Genomic DNA, 16,418 nt, shown 5'->3' with positions numbered 1-16,418 from the left:
AAATTGTAATTTAGTGTTGGACTGTGCTGTGAGTGTTGGTGTCATGCTACCTGTTAAAGGTCTACGAAGAGACCTCGTGTCTAAATGGATTGAGAGAAAGGAATTTCTGATATACTTCGATCTAAATGTCTTCATTTAAGACCGGGCGAGTTGGCCGTGCGCGTAGAGGCGCACGGCTGTGAGCTTGCATCCGGGAGATAGTAGGTTCGAATCCCACTATCGGCAGCCCTGAAGATGGTTTTCCGTGGTTTCCCATTTTCACACCAGGCAAATGCTGGGGCTGTACCTTAATTAAGGCCACGGCCGCTTCCTTCCAACTCCTAGGCCTTTCCTATCCCATCGTCGCCATAAGACCTATCTGTGTCGGTGCGACGTAAAGCCCCTAGCAAAAAAAAATCTTCATTTAAGTATGAACCTGTCACTTCTTGTGACGTAGTAATATCATTTCCTGCGTTCAGAAATGTTCTGTTAGATATACGAATGAACTTAAAATGGAGAAAATATAGAGAAATGTGTTGTTGTACAGTGTTTTTTTTTGCTAGGGGCTTTACGTCGCACCGACACAGATAGGTCTTATGCCGACGATGGGATAGGAAAGGCCTAGGAGTTGGAAGGAAGCGGCCGTGGCCTTAATTAAGGTACAGCCCCAGCATTTGCCTGGTGTGAAAATGGGAAACCACGGAAAACCATTTTCAGGGCTACCGATAGTGGGATTCGAACCTACTATCTCCCGGATGCAAGCTCACGGCCGCGCGCCTCTACGCGCACGGCCAACTCGCGTACAGTGTTTCAAAAGGAAATAAAAATATAACAATGTTGAACTGAATTTTCATAGTGCATATTTTCTAGTTTATTGTGGATGTTCCGTCACTTGATAGTGCATGAATGCAGGCATATTTTGAGATTTGATATTGCATGGAAATCCGGGCTCTAAGTCTATAAATGAAGTAACATTGCGCACATGTGTAGGAAGGGTGGTTGCTCTTGTGACTAATGTAGAATCTAATGTTGATACTTCTACTCGAAGGAAAGCGTAACAGTTGGAATTTTGGAAAAATGGATGTTTAATGTACACTCATGTTCATAAAAAGCAGAAAACAATGAAATGGAAAAATGTTGTTTTAGTGGAATTCACTGCATGTTCATTAAATTTGAATAATTCCTGGGAATATTCATTCCTTTATTAAAAACATGCCAAGGCCGTAGCGATGTTCAAATAACGCCTCTCGTAAGGCCTCCGTCATCAGCTCTTGGACACGTAGGCCGCGTGCTGTTGGCTAGAGAGAGAACAGAAAGTCGTTGGCCTTTCTACCGCAAGTAAACTCCGGATCTGGTCTCCTAATCTTTGGATCCTTAATCAGTCGAGGTCACTGACCTAATCGATAACATTCAGGCTTGAAAAGGGCATTCTGGGGGTGAAAAGTTCAGTACCGCAAAAAGAAATGTTTTTCTACTTAGTTTTTATACCGAAAACGAAATTTATATATAAATATAGTAATAATGAAGGAAAGAGATCCACAAACAATTAAACAGACATGTATGCCTGTAAATTTACACTCCTTTCTCTATGTACATCACAAGGGCGATAATTTTAACTTCAGGAATCTCTCATACAAATCGTTTTGAATTTCTAACAGTATATTAATAAGCTATTCACGATAAGACTAGCCAATTCAGTCCGGTCATGAGTTGGTCACAATATATTTTAGGAATTTGTGTACGCTGTGGTTACTGCCCTGGAAAAGAAGAAGCGAAACTCGATGAAAATTAAATTACAAGTCTCATTTCTGTTCAAAAGAAGGAGATTCATTATTCATTGTTCACATTATAATGTTCATGCGTCACGCATAGCTTAAATAAATACTGAGAAAATTAAATAATAATTACATTATATTGGTTTATCTTGTAGGGCTCTTCCTTGCACTTTACGCATGTTTAAAAACAGGAGAAGCATATGAAAATGAAGTTAAGTTGTAACTTAAGTATCACAGAGAAAATATCATTCCTTTATGCTTGCCAGGGGCAAGTCAACCTACCGCAAAAGGCATTCTTAGCTTTTTACGAGATTTCAAAGCAAACCCCTGGAAATCTTGGAACGCCGACACTTTTCTGTGTTGCTGTTGGACGGCTGTGATGAAGACAATGCTCATGTTGTCCCCGATAGAACTCGCATCATCTCTGGCCACAGTGCAGCAGACTGCCTGAAAATAAGGAAACTACCAAATTTAAAACTGTCACGGCGTGTGCTGGATACGATTGTTCTTTCCTGAGTCACTCTTTGTCACGGGAGTAGAAGGTTATGATCCCCAGGGATACTATAGGACAGTACGCCGCCCCCAGGTCGCATTAACTTGACGTACAAATGTGGTCTGTCACCCACCGGTCGTAACCTAAGCATACCAATGGTCTTCTCCTTACAGCATGGAATGAATTAATAAATTAATATTCAAGTTTAGTACGGCCCCGCGGCGCAGGGGGCAACGAGTCCGCCTGTCAACCGGTAGCCCTGGGTTCGATTCCCGGCCGGGTGAGGGGAGTTAATTGCAAATGATTACTAATCCCTGGCCAGGGGACTGTGTGTTTGTATCGTCCTTAACGTTCCTTTCCTGACATTCAACACTTTACACTTCCGCCATTTACAAAATATACGCAGGTTCCTCTCATATGGTGCAAGAAGGGGCAAAATAACTTTCTAGGTAGACGCCCCGAACAAATAGCATTAAACAGTATTCAAGTTTTGTCCACTATTGAGCATAGACTGCGCTTCAGAGCGGTGTCACTTGAAGCGTTCACAAGTCATACATAGGTGCACTGTGACGTCTTCTCGGCCTCTCCATGTTAGACATCCAACCTATGATATGGAGTATTTACGACGCCGTTGATCATTGACCGATTAGTTACGCGGATATGAGAGGTAGCAGAATCGACTAAGCTCACTGCAGCTAACAAGAATTCGGTGTAATGCTATCGTTCATAAATTTGAAGATTTAAAGACGTTGTTGGACATTTAGTTTTCTCAGTGATGTTAGCATATTTCGAACCTACGCTCTGGGTTAACAAGTCTCCCGAATTTCTAGGATACTTCCATATTTCATCTCTGTTCTCCAGGTCACACTTTTAAGAATACTTTGCAGTATTTCAGTTTTCACTGCCTTTCATGATAAAGATATTTTTAAGAGATTGAAATGTATATTGAATATTTATTATTCAAATATTAGTAGTGTCTGTCGAAAAGTCGTTAAGTCGGGTGATTATTTTGTTCGCTGATCGCATCTTCCGTTTACATCATTTCACTTCATTTTACTCGTGAGTATAGACCAGACTTTTAATACTCACCCCAACCCCACCCCGTCCTCATCCTCCTCATCCTCCTCATCATACAGATATTTGACTTACTTTTCACTCGTTCGTCTAGTTCCTTCAGGTTTTTTTTTACTTTATTTATTTTGAGTCTTATTCATTATCTTCCTGATCAATGGGGGCTAATGACCACGTGATTTTGGAGATCTTTGTTTATCTTAAATGCTTCCATATATTATGAATTGCCATTTATACAAAACCTATCATCCAATATTTGTAATTTTAAACGTAAAAATAGTACATGGAAATGCATTGTGCTTAGTGAGGTTTATGCGGAAGTTTTTCCAAAATATGAAAAGAGAAATTTGACATTTCATGTGTTCGTCCCCTTAGTTTTATGCGTAACAGCATACTATGGAAAACACGTATAGACTAGTGTACAATCCTCCTATCTCTGCACTTAAATTCAGAGTTTCTAGAAAGTCAGTTAAGCCGTTTCCCATGATATCGTAACAAAAAAATAGACAGACAAATCTTGTAATGAACCTACTTACGAATTTTCTTTACCTGATCCGATATAAAATCGAAGAACGAGTCAAACATTTCTAGTTTACGATTATTTACATTTTATTTGTAAAGATACCTCGTGTTGCGAAGTGCTACTTTGACTATTGATATATATTTTATCCAGCTGACCTCAGTAATATGTCACTGTAGTATATCATGTCCGTGTCCAGCGTCCTGATACCAGTCTTGAACCAGGTACCCATATTACAAAGATTTAATAACATTAACCCGGCACTGGGCGCGTAGTGAAACAAGTTGGTCATTAATGGTAAAGGCATTACACCGTAAAATTGCTTCAGAAGGAAAATTGTCGAAAGACGCTTCTGTTCGTTTAAACTCTGTTACATTGACTAAAATATAGTGCCGAGCTCATGAGTTAATTTAATAATTCAGTTGGTTAAGTGAAGCCCTTAAATGCTTAACATCAGCACCGCTACTAAACTAAGGAACTATGTGTTATGTCATGATCAGCCATAATTACATTTATGTGGCGTGGAAAAAGTGTCTGTAAATTTTTGTAGATGCATAGGATTGGCAGTAAATCTTATAAAAGAACGCGCGCCATTTTGCAATCTCGCATTGTTTTCAGTGAATTTGAAGCGACCGCACGTTATTCAGACTAACATCAAAAATCGGTTGTGCAGAGTAATTCCCCACAAGGGAAGGCAGTTTGGCCAAAGGTGGCTATCTAAAGTTATCTCCATATGGAGAGAAATTGTCAGTCAAATTAACGGTATTCCCATGTGGAACCGTCATGTAAATTCACGTCCAGGTAACAGACGGCCATTACTCATTATAATGCCAAAGTCCTGCCGTTAATTTAGAAATATCATTGACTGACTTTATTGCGTGTGCGGATCGGTGATTTTCCGAACGTGTTCGGTTCGCGAAGAATAGATCGTGTGAACGGCATTTTTATGTCATTACTAGCAAATGTACCCGTGCTTCGCTACGGTAATCTACATTGTATACGGATATCGAAGTAAATTACTGTACATGAAGTGAATACGATTTATTAAATTGCATGTCTCTTGGCGTTATCCGAGAAACAGCATAGGGAGGTCCGCAGACGTTGTTTCCGATGTGAAGTGCGAGTTACGGAGTTGTGATAAGAACGACAGGAACACTTGTCTACTGCAATTCACTATGCGTAACATCAGTCACATTTTGATGTGTAAATTTCTTTATAATGGGGGGTAACCTTGCAAGGAGGCAACTTTGCCTACTGACAAACAGAATCGGGTAAAGAAGTTTTGAAAAAAATGCACGCTCCCCTGCCTTCTCTTAGTCAAATTGGGATGGGAATTATTCACTACAATCGTACACAGGAGTTGGAGGAAGACCCCATTCCTACTGCCAGTTAAAGTCGATGTGGGGATTGCTGATTACAATAGTAGACACTCTCCTGCTGACTGTGACTATTGATTTCTAAAGTTTAATTACAATGACAGACAGCTCCCTTCTAGATCGCTACAAATAGAATTCAATCAATAAATGTAGATCGACATACGGAAGTATATGCATGTTTACCTTCATTTACAGAATAACTGCTGTTGAACGGTACATCATATCGAATACGATGTCCGACTCGTTGACTGAATGGTCAGCGTACTGGCCTTCGGTTCAGATGGTCCCGGGTTCGATTCCCGACCGGGTCGGGGATTTGAACCTTCATTGGTTAATTCCAATGGTCCGGGGGCTGGGTGTTTGTGCTGTCCCCAACATCACTGCAACTCACACACCACACATAACACTATCCTCCACCAAAATAACACGCAGTATACCTACACATGGCAGATGCCGCCCACCCTCATCGGAGGGTCTGCTTTACAAGGGCTGCACTCGGCTAGAAATAGCCACACGAAATTATTATTATTATATCGAATACGATAAGATGCATCTGGCCTCATTTAGCGATCTAAATGGCTCGTCCTGTGATATTTCCTGGTATCTCATCTCTTTAAAGGTAAGATTGTTTTAGAAACGTTGAATAGGTGAAATTTTTGTAAGCTTTTCAGATACTGAATTACTTTTTTGATTCTTATGTGACAGCTTCAGACATAGAATTTGGCTCACATAGGCTACTGGGTGGACCAATATTCGTGTAAAATTTGATGAGCCTATCTTTCCTATAAGTGATTCAAACCATCAATTATGTGTGTACAAAGTGCAAAATTGAGTTAAATCCAGAAATAGAGCCAGCTTTAACGTATGAGGGATAGAGATATGACAAAATGTCATAGGACCAAAGTTGTAGATCACTACAAAATGAACGGAGATTGTGCCATCCGTTTTGCGTACGACTTACCGTCTAGCCAACAAATACCTCAAAAGGAAAGTCTACATCGTCATTAAAATTGCCTCCATATTTCGATATTTATCGGGGGTGAAAATTTAAAACATCTCGTAAATTTACCGTCGGTTGCAGGCTAAAAGCTATAATTTTGCGAAATTTCAACTTTCTAGCTCGTCTGGCAGATTGTGCCGCCATCTTGATATGGAGGAGGGAGTTAAAATTAAACTTTCAGGAAACTTTTAAGCCCATGAAACCTATAGGTTATCGTTTTGGATAAATATGTCCGACTGCATTCTTATGCGGATTTGAAACTCCCAGCGTGTTCCACTCAGAGAATTTTGAGAAATTTTTATTTTTCTAGGGATCCTGTTATCAGCTTGTCTGGTGCCAAGTTTTAAGTTTCTATGATGCCTGAAACTGTCTCATTAATACACGTCTGTTTTCGTTTTTATGCCTTAATGTATTTATATAGTACAGTGTATATAAATCGCTCCATATTGTCTTCCATTTATTAATATGGATTATACAGTATATCACCCCCTTCCCTAGTGGTTCTAGGGGCGTCCTATTCCCACAGTATATTTTCCAAGTAGTTATTAATACTTGTACGTCATACTGGAACGTACACACGTCCATCATCTCGGCCATTTTGGACAATTTATTTTTTTCTCTCTCACCCCTGAACTTTAAAAAATCCGGAATGTTAATATTCATCTCAGCGAGCCAGAAAACAATGGATTCGACACTATTTTCGATTAATTTTATATCTCACTCCCCGTCGCCCCCTCCCCACACTAAAGGAGGCTAAACATTGAGTTTTGAAAATTCGGGAATGTTACTATTCATCTCAGCGAACCGGAAAACTGTGGATTCGACACTACTTTAGAATATTTTTATATGTCAATCCCCCTCGCCCTACACCCCAAAGGGGGATGAACTTGGAGTTATAGAAAATCCGCAGAGTCACTATTCATCTCAGCGACCCCGAATACTGTGGATTCGACATTATTTTCAATTATTTCTATATATCACTCTCCCATCACTCCCACTCCGAAATGGGCTGCACTTGAACTTTAAAAAATTCCGGAGTGTCACTATTCATCTCAGAGACCCCGATAAGAATTGATTCGATACTACTTTCGATGATTTTTATATCTCAGTCCCTCGACCACAACCCCGCCCCTATGGGTTCCTGGGGTGTATACCCCACGTGATTTCTCTCTTGATACCTAAAATCCGGAGTGTCACTATTCATCTCAGCGATCCCGCACACTATGGATTCGACACTATTTTGTATTATTTTTATATAACACTTCCCCATCGTCCCACACCACGAAGGGGGCTGAGCTCGCACATTAAACATTCCAGATTGTCACTATTCATTTCAGCGATCCCGAAAAGTATGGAGTCGACACTACTTTCGAGATTTTTTATCTCACCCCTCGGCCCCGGCCCTAAGTGTTCCTGGGGGTGTCTTATCCCAACGTGGTTTGTTTCCTGATACAAAAAATCCCGAGTGTCACTATTCACCTCAGTGACCGCGAAAACTATGGATTCGACACTATATTCTATTAATTTTATATACCACACCCTGTCGCCCCCACCCCCGAACGGCGATGGACTTGGACTTATAAAATATCAGGAGTCTCACTATTCATCCCAGCGACCCCGAAAACTATGGATTTGACACTATATTCGATTATTTTTATATATCACTCTCCCATCGACCGCCACCCCGAAGCGGGCTGAACTTGGACTTTAAAAAATTCATCTTAGCGAACCCGAAAAGAATGGATTCGACACTACTCTCGATTATTCTTATATCTTATCCCCTCAACCCCCGCCCCCAAGTGTAACTGGGGTGTCTTAACAACACGAGGTTTTCTGCTGAAACTAAAAATTCGAAGTGTCACTATTCATCACAGCGACCGCGAAAACTATGGATTCGACACTATTTTCTATTAATTTTTATAAAATTCTCCCCCCTACCCCCACCCCCAAAGGGGGATGACGTTGGACTTTTAAAATATCCGGAGTCTCACTATTCAACTCAGCGACCCCTAAAAATATGGATTCGACACTACTTTCGATGATTTTTATACCTCAGCCCCTAAATGTTCCTTGGGTTTATTACATACACGTTCTTTGTCTCCTGATATTAAAAATCCGGAGCGCCACTTCGATGCACAGATTTAGGACTTGTGTTGTCGGCTGCCGAGTTCCGTGCTCCTGTTAGGTTAAATAGCCCTCACACCAACCTCATAGATACGCAGCTCAACACCACGATGCCTCTCAACACCGGTGCAATACGGTCTACACCCACATTTTGTCTACCTATCCTCAACCATATCTCCCCACCATATCTTTGAATAAAAGCGCTCTCTTCTGGGAGGTCAAGAAAGTAATTAATAATCCCCAATTACCAATACACAGAGACAATATTGATGTCCATCTGAATCATCTATGATCTCGAAATCCACCAATAAGAACTGCAACATTATTGTAGAATACCAACTTTAAATATAACTAAACAAAGGCAGAGAAGACAAAATACTAGGCCTGAGTCAACTCTTCCACACATTGGTTAGTCGCTGACACCCGAATGTGAGTTTCCTCGGCAAACCTGCTATATTTTTAACATGATATAATGGGCCATGGTAACTGTGCATATTTCCATTACAACTGGAAAATAACTTTTTTAACTTAACTGCAATTTCGTAAAAATGTCAGAGGAATACGGAAAAAGGTCATTTCTTAATGTTTCTTGGATAATTGGGATGGTCGTGAAACTAGCGTGTGAAGTGTTGTACAGTAATGTATTTGATGGTTGTAGAACTGCAATTGTGCTGCCTCAAAGCAGTCACCCGAGTGTCCAAAAACAACGTACATTGATGACATCAGTGATTTTGCTAATGCGTTTCCAGATACAATTAGTTACTAAAACAACCTAGGCATATAGATCCAGTTGGTTTTCCAAAATCATGTACGTATGTATTGTATCTGTAAAGCCACACGTGAAATAAAGAAGTAGCACGATCAATAAGGAAGCTGTCATTAACGGGATATTGTACAGTCTTAATTGCAAATATAGCTGAAAAGCTGTTTCAAGTAGAGCAGATTTCGTATCTAGAGCAATGAAATCGAAAGGAGCGTGTATCTTTGCACTGATAATTTTGTCGAAACGACTTCGTTCAGCTTTATCGTACTTTACGTTACTGCCACGTACTTTCGCAGAAATATATCAGTTTAACTTGCCATATTAAACTTGTGAATAGAGGCAAGTAACATCGCATAAATTCGGGGAGGAAATATGTAATTCAATGCAAATTCCCGTGCGATGAACGAGTACAACTTCTAGTTCAAAATGAATGTTGTCATATTGCCTTGAGATGCAGATAGGGTTGACGACTTACATGGGCACCCGAGACATTTTCTATTGCTCTGGTTAGCAGAGCTGGAGCCAGAAGTAGAACAATAAGGAGTACTATTGATGTGTTACAGTTCTTAGTCAGGTGTATGAATAACCCGCTCTTGAAACATCCTTGAGGAGACGACGCTCCATTTTCAGGTCCGTTGGTTTTTAATAGAGGACACTTGTTTCTTAGATGGTCCGTCTACCCACACGCATAACATCTGTAGGGAAGAAAGGAGACGTGCAAAATTGAGTACTTCCTTCTACGCAGAGCACGCGTCCGTAAGGTCATCCGGCCACAATACTTGACCAGATCTACATGTTGTGCCGATCCCAAGTAATTGGGGAAAGGCTAGGAAGCAGAAGGGGAATTTATACTTTTCAATCCACCGTTAATCCTTTCTGACGGTGTGTTTACTCTAGCTTGATAGATATGATTGCACTACGGTATAGAAATACAAAAATAATGGCCGAGAAGACTCGTCGTGCTGACAAGATGACACCTCGAAATCTGAAGGCCTTCGGGATGAATAGCAGTCGCTTGGTAGGTCATGGCCCTTCGGTCTGTTGCTTGATGGGGTTTGGTTAAAACTCCACTGTTATTTTATTATTTTTTAGCTTGTTGCCTCTTCTAAGACGTTTATCTCATCGTGAGCACAGGCTCTAAACTCAGCTTAATACTACCAAAAATTTCAGAATTATAACCAATACACTGCAACATTTAGATTATTCGCCTCGTTTTTGTGAGAAAAGTTATGGCAAACTACCTTGCTCCTCATTTGGCCAAGTATGCCTTATTTTAGCACAACCTTCTGTTTACCTCTTCCCGTTTAACCACTTAACCTCTAGTGCTTTGTTGGATACAGCCAGGCCCTGGGCTGATGAGCTAATGAACAAACACTCAGGCTGTTTTCTATTCCTTACATTTGTATACTTTTTACTTCTTCAAATATTAAACCCACAATTATGGGTTACATTACTGAATGAAAACCAAGTAGCGTATCATTTATTGAGAAATATGAAACAGATGTAGACAGACACAGCAACCATTCTCGTCACTCTGCTTGCTTCCGATGAATGACCTGAGAAGTAATAGTATGGTTTAGGCTATTGTGTGCAGGTATGTTGGTAAGACTGCAGTTAGGTTGTTTTCGTATCAATTTTGACGTTCAGTTTTACTCTGACTAATAGCGGAGAAACCATAGCTTAGTTAGCGGAGCCTGATTTCAAGGATTAAACGACCCTAATCATACTGCATAACATCTGAAGTGGAAGAATGGGAATGTTCAAAACCGAGAAAGATACAGCTAAATGCTATGGAAGGTAGGAAAATTAATTATTCCCTTCATCGATAAATGTGAAGCTGATGGGATTGTAATAGGATATATGAACGTCAGGATAAAGAGTAGCAATGGCAGACGCCGTTAAGATACCACAGTTGTACCAAAATCTACCAAAGTTATAAGAGAGTCAGTGGAGCCGGTTGCGAATGTCGATCTCCAAGGCCGAGAATGTCGTTACAGTGATACGTGAATGGCAAATGTTTACACGCCATCATTCTGAGCAGCAATGGTGCTAGCATACTAAAACACTATTGTATGACGGGTTCGTTGCTTATTTGAACCAGTTGATGAAGATAGGAACAACGTCATTTTGTGAACTTTTTCGTATTTTGTTAAATAGTTATTATTTGACCAAGGCGCGTCGTCTTGTGTTGAAAGAAACTACGTGCGCAGTATTCTAAGGGGAGAAAACTGATATCGCTGCTGAAGAAACAATACCTCGCATGTCACAATGATCTTTATATCCATTATTTACCTTAAGACTTGTCACGCACCCTAACCACTTATGGACATGGATTCCATCACAACAATGTTTTTTGTGTTTAATTTCCGTTGCGAAGGTGTAAAGGAAAATGAACTTTAGATGCAGTACACTCTAGGAGTGCGTAAATCACGCATACATTCCTACAGTATGGTAAGGTTCATTTTCCTTTAAAGACGTGTACAAGAAAATGAACAAAACGCAAAACGTTCTGAAGGACTGCGAATCCATATGTGGCTGGGAGGCGTGACCAGTCTTAAAAACATAACGAATACGAAGAGCATTGCGACATACCAAAGGTTTTGTTTCTTCGAAGACAATATCAATTTCATCTTCGTGAGGAGAGAGCAATTATGTTACCGAGATAGTTCCTTTCTCCCCCGTAAGACTAAAACTGGCACTTGCTATTACAAGAAAAATGTACCTTCTAGAGCAGGGCCTCTCAGGGTGCATGCGCGTGGTGCATGCACTGTGCACGGTGCAAAAGACGACTTGGCTTGGTTGACCAGAGTGCAGACCCCCCACTCCTCGATTTGGAGCAATAGCGCTAACTCTCTCTTTCCTCACGCCTGTCTCGCTCGCTCCGCCTGTCTCCCTCTCCCCCACTTGCGCCGTAGCGCTCCAAATCCGGGCTGAGTTGAGCCGAGTATAGCCGAGTAGAGCCGAGCATAGCCGAGTAGCCCAGAGACGAAGCGTTGATCCGAGCCATACCGAGCGGCACCGAGCGGCACCGATGCACAGTGCACGGAGCTCTTGCGCCTCGCTCTGCACGCGTGAGATTTTGGGCGTTTGAGAGGCCCTGTTCTAGAGAAACAGCGCATTGAGAAGCAAAGATTCTGCTTACCACTGCTTAAACAATACTTGTATAATTCCGGAATAGTAACTGCTTATGCTTTCATAAACAGTTGCGTTATTAATTCCGTGAAACTGGTAACCAATAAGGTTCAGTACCGGAATGTCCTAAGACCTTAGACAGGGCTGATAATGAAGGAAACGTGAAGATAAACCAATATAAAATCCAAGATATTCTGAAACTGATTAAATACTTCCAGGAAAATACACACAGCTCATTTTACTAGGACCGGGCAAGTATTCCGTGCGGTTAGGGGTGCGCGGCTCTTAGCTTGCATCGGGGAGGTAGTGAGTTCGAATCCCACTGTCTGCAGCCCTGAAGATGATTTTCAGTGGTTTACCATTTTCACACCAGGCAAATGCTGGGAGGCTGTATCTTAATTAAGGCCATAGGTGCTACCTTCCAACTCCTAGGCCTTTCCTATCCCATCGATGCCATAAGACCTATCTGTGTCGGTGCGACGTAAAGCCAGTAGCATTTTACTAGAGGATACTGAGGTAACCGACTGCAAGTAGAGATTATTCGGTCGTGTTGTGAAGTGATCTCAACATGTTTTGAAACAAGTTTTCTTTACAAAAGCACTTAGCATCATAACAACAATTAGATCTCTTCTGTAGAGTAATTTCAATATTATTCAGGTGATTTCCAGGAAACAAAATAACCGATTTAGTTTACTTCCTGCTTATTTTCACTTGTTTGATATAAAACGAATTATTTTGTACCAGTAGATCACCTGAAATATGTTGAATTCCGACAGAGACTGGTGGAAGGTTCTATGTGGTTTTGTTTTAATAGTTATTTCTCTAATCGCTCATTAAATATATCGCTTCTTTCAAGTGCGTACGCACGTCACATTGAACAATTGCTATGAGCAACGTTGTTGTTATGCGGTGCACGTTGTGTATGATCATAACACAATAGTCCGGCTCCATGGCTAAATGGCTAGCGTGCTGGCCATTGGTCACAGGGGTCCCGGCTTCGATTCCCGGCAGGGTCTGGAATTTTAACCATAATTGGTTAATTTCCCTGGAACGGGGCTGGGGGTATGTGTCGTTTTCATCATCATTTCATCCTCATCACGACGCGCAGGTCGCCTACGGGTGTCAAATAAAAAGGACCTGCACCTGGCGAGCCGAACATGTCCTCGGACAGTCCCGGCACTAAAAGCCATACGCCATTTCATTTCATAACACAATGAATATCGATTTCCGACCATTGGTTCCCTATCTCAATATAATCACTTATGGACCCACTATAACCTTTTTCAGTTTGGCCCGAAAGGTTGTTTTTTGCTATTTGCCTTACGTAGCACCGACACAGATATGCCTTATGGCGACGATGGGATAGGAAAGGTCCAGGAACTGGAAGGAAGCGGCCGTGGCCTTAATGAAGGTACAGCCCCGGCATTTGCCTGGTGTGAAAATGGGAAACCACGGAAAACCCTCTTCAGGGCTGCCGACAGTGGGGCTCGAACCCACTATCTCCCGATTACTGGATACTGGCCGCACTTAAGCGACTGCAGCTGTGAAGCATCGAAAGGTTTGAGGCACCCTGTATACGCCAGGGGGTCACTTTTCTTATGAAACATGTTACTATAAATCAACTTTTTTTTAATAACGTTATCTACTGACGGTCCAATACAGAAAATTTTACCGTAATACAAGCGAACACATGAAACTGGTAGCGATAACGAACCAGAGCACTCCAGAGACGCAAAAGCAGCTATTTTATCTCTTATTTTTCCCTTTGTATGTATATTAATATATTTCAGTAATGGAATATCCCCCTTTATTCAAAAACGAATGATAGAATATTCTCATTAAAATATACATTTACTCTTTTGCGTTATTTGACAGGAGAACTGATGAGATATTTCAGGAGCTTAAACAAGCTCACAAAAGAACAGTGAAATATATTCCACTCGTGACGTGGATTTGAATAGAACAATGAGTGGTAGGCAGACGAGCGTAAGTAACACTGTCAAGAGCGAAGATCGCAGCTTTTAACACCTGATGGCCCTTCACGTTTTAATCCACCTATCTGATTTCCTCCCTCAATGGAAACGTTACATTGGATATTTTTTATCCTGTTCGCTCCAAAGAAATAATGTAGTTACTACTATTATAAAATATGCAGAATACTTAAATATACGACGTTTGGTAGCCTATAGTTGGAAATATTTCGTTTTGATCGATTTTCTTACATTATACCTGAAATTGTATTGTCGCTCAATGAAAGAACGAGGGCATGATATTTTATTTTAGAGCATTTAATTGGCCGAGCTCGATAGCTGCAGTCGCTTAAGTGCGGGAGATAGTGGGTTCGAACCCCACTGTCGGCAGCCCTGAAGATGGTTTTCCGTGGTTTCCCATTTTCACACCAGGCAAATGCTGGGGCTGTACCTTAATTAAGGCCACGGCCGCTTCCTTCCCACTCCTAGCTCTTTCCTGTCCCATCGTCGCCAAAATACCTATCTGTGTCGGTGCGACGTAAAACAACTAGAAAAAAAAACCAGCATTTAGTATTCTACCGAACCTAGTTTTAATTACTAACGAAATATAATTTAACTGCCATGAAGGTGAAAAACCTTATGGACACCAGCAGCAAACAATAAATATGATTTATCTATGAGAATTGAAATTATCAAAAAATCTATATCACACGGAAGTATTCATGAAGGTAATCAGACTGAGGCAGATAAAGCAATGCGACATCCTTTCAGCCAATGAAGGGCATCAGAGGAGTGGTCCCATACTACGTGACTTCAGCGTTAGATGGGATGGAGTTCAGCTGTATACCTGGCCGCATTTGCTCACAAGGATTAACCTGGTACTCAGCTCGGGTGATGGATGAGTGAACCTCGCTACTTTATGGTTTTCCGAAAGTGGATATCCCGTTTCTAACTTTTTGCATTCCAAAAGACGTTATGTCCGTTAGAGAGATGTGCAAGTGAGGTCTTATGCCTATAAAGATAGCAATACTCGTCCCTGTTTTAAAATTAAATATAAAATGCAGTATATGGGTAAGAGAAATAGAATTTAACTTCCGCTCTACTATACAATTTACCGCATAATGTTATTCCTAGGTATTCAATAAAATCAAGAACGTAATCTGTACAGGTATGAGGTAGGCGTTGTTATCAATTTACCACAAGTCTAGCCGAGGCTTCATCACCATAGGCTTGCGTACCGCTTCATCCATCGAGTTTATTCCTAACTTAGACTTTATCCCCTCATTCCGGGTACCTTCCTGGCATGAATCCCACCTGTTTGTACCAGCGATCATTCTCGCTACTTTCATATCTCATGTTTCATGCTTCTAACTTGATATTCGGGCAGAACAACTCGATCCAGATTTTCCGATAAATCAAATAGGAGTCTATTTCGATGGCCGATATCATCATATTTCTTAACTACACGAAAATTATAAGCATCAATATGCATTAAATTACAAAATATTTCTTGAGTGGGATATATTTCTTACAAAGGTTATGTAAATGCACTACTCTGTTCTATATATTTGACATAACATATAGATCTGTATAGAGGAGACAGAGTAAGACTCACTTAAGAAACAATTTCACTTATTATATTGTCTGCGAATAACTGTGGTAAATACGAATATTTATTGAACACATTACCTTCGTGGCTGAAGTCAGAGCGTCACAACCATAATTTCTGCGAGTGTGATGAACTCCCCATATATGTGTTCACTGTCGGCGATCGATAATCCTTGGACCGCCAGGTGTCTGCTGGTCTGAGTGAGCTGGACAGAGAGTTGTCATCACCTTGCCTAGACGAGCAGCTTTGGAAATTTAATCTCCAAACCCGAGAAGACGGAAAATTCTTTGAAATTTGTCGTTCTTCTGAAGCTAGTTTAGAAGGACAGTGAGGTATTCTTGACACAAGTATTTCCCAAATTAAACAGACGGGATTTGAAAATTATCAGAGAATTTTCCAACATATCTTCTAGATCTTATGCCTAAATAATTGAACTGGAGTCGGAATCATGTAACAGGTGTGCGATAAGTGACATCGCAGGGGACGTCAAGATGATGACCCCATCGTCTAGTCGAGAAAATGTTTCACGCCGTAGGCATTTCACGCAATCAAAATGATACATAAATTATTTTCGTGCGAAAATGTGATGGCCTGAATGTTATGATT

This window comes from Anabrus simplex, chromosome 1, assembly GCF_040414725.1.
Source record: "Anabrus simplex isolate iqAnaSimp1 chromosome 1, ASM4041472v1, whole genome shotgun sequence".
In the NCBI taxonomy this organism is placed as follows: domain Eukaryota; kingdom Metazoa; phylum Arthropoda; class Insecta; order Orthoptera; family Tettigoniidae; genus Anabrus; species Anabrus simplex.
The sequence above is the reverse complement of the archived record's forward strand: the minus strand, read 5'-3'. Positions refer to the sequence as shown.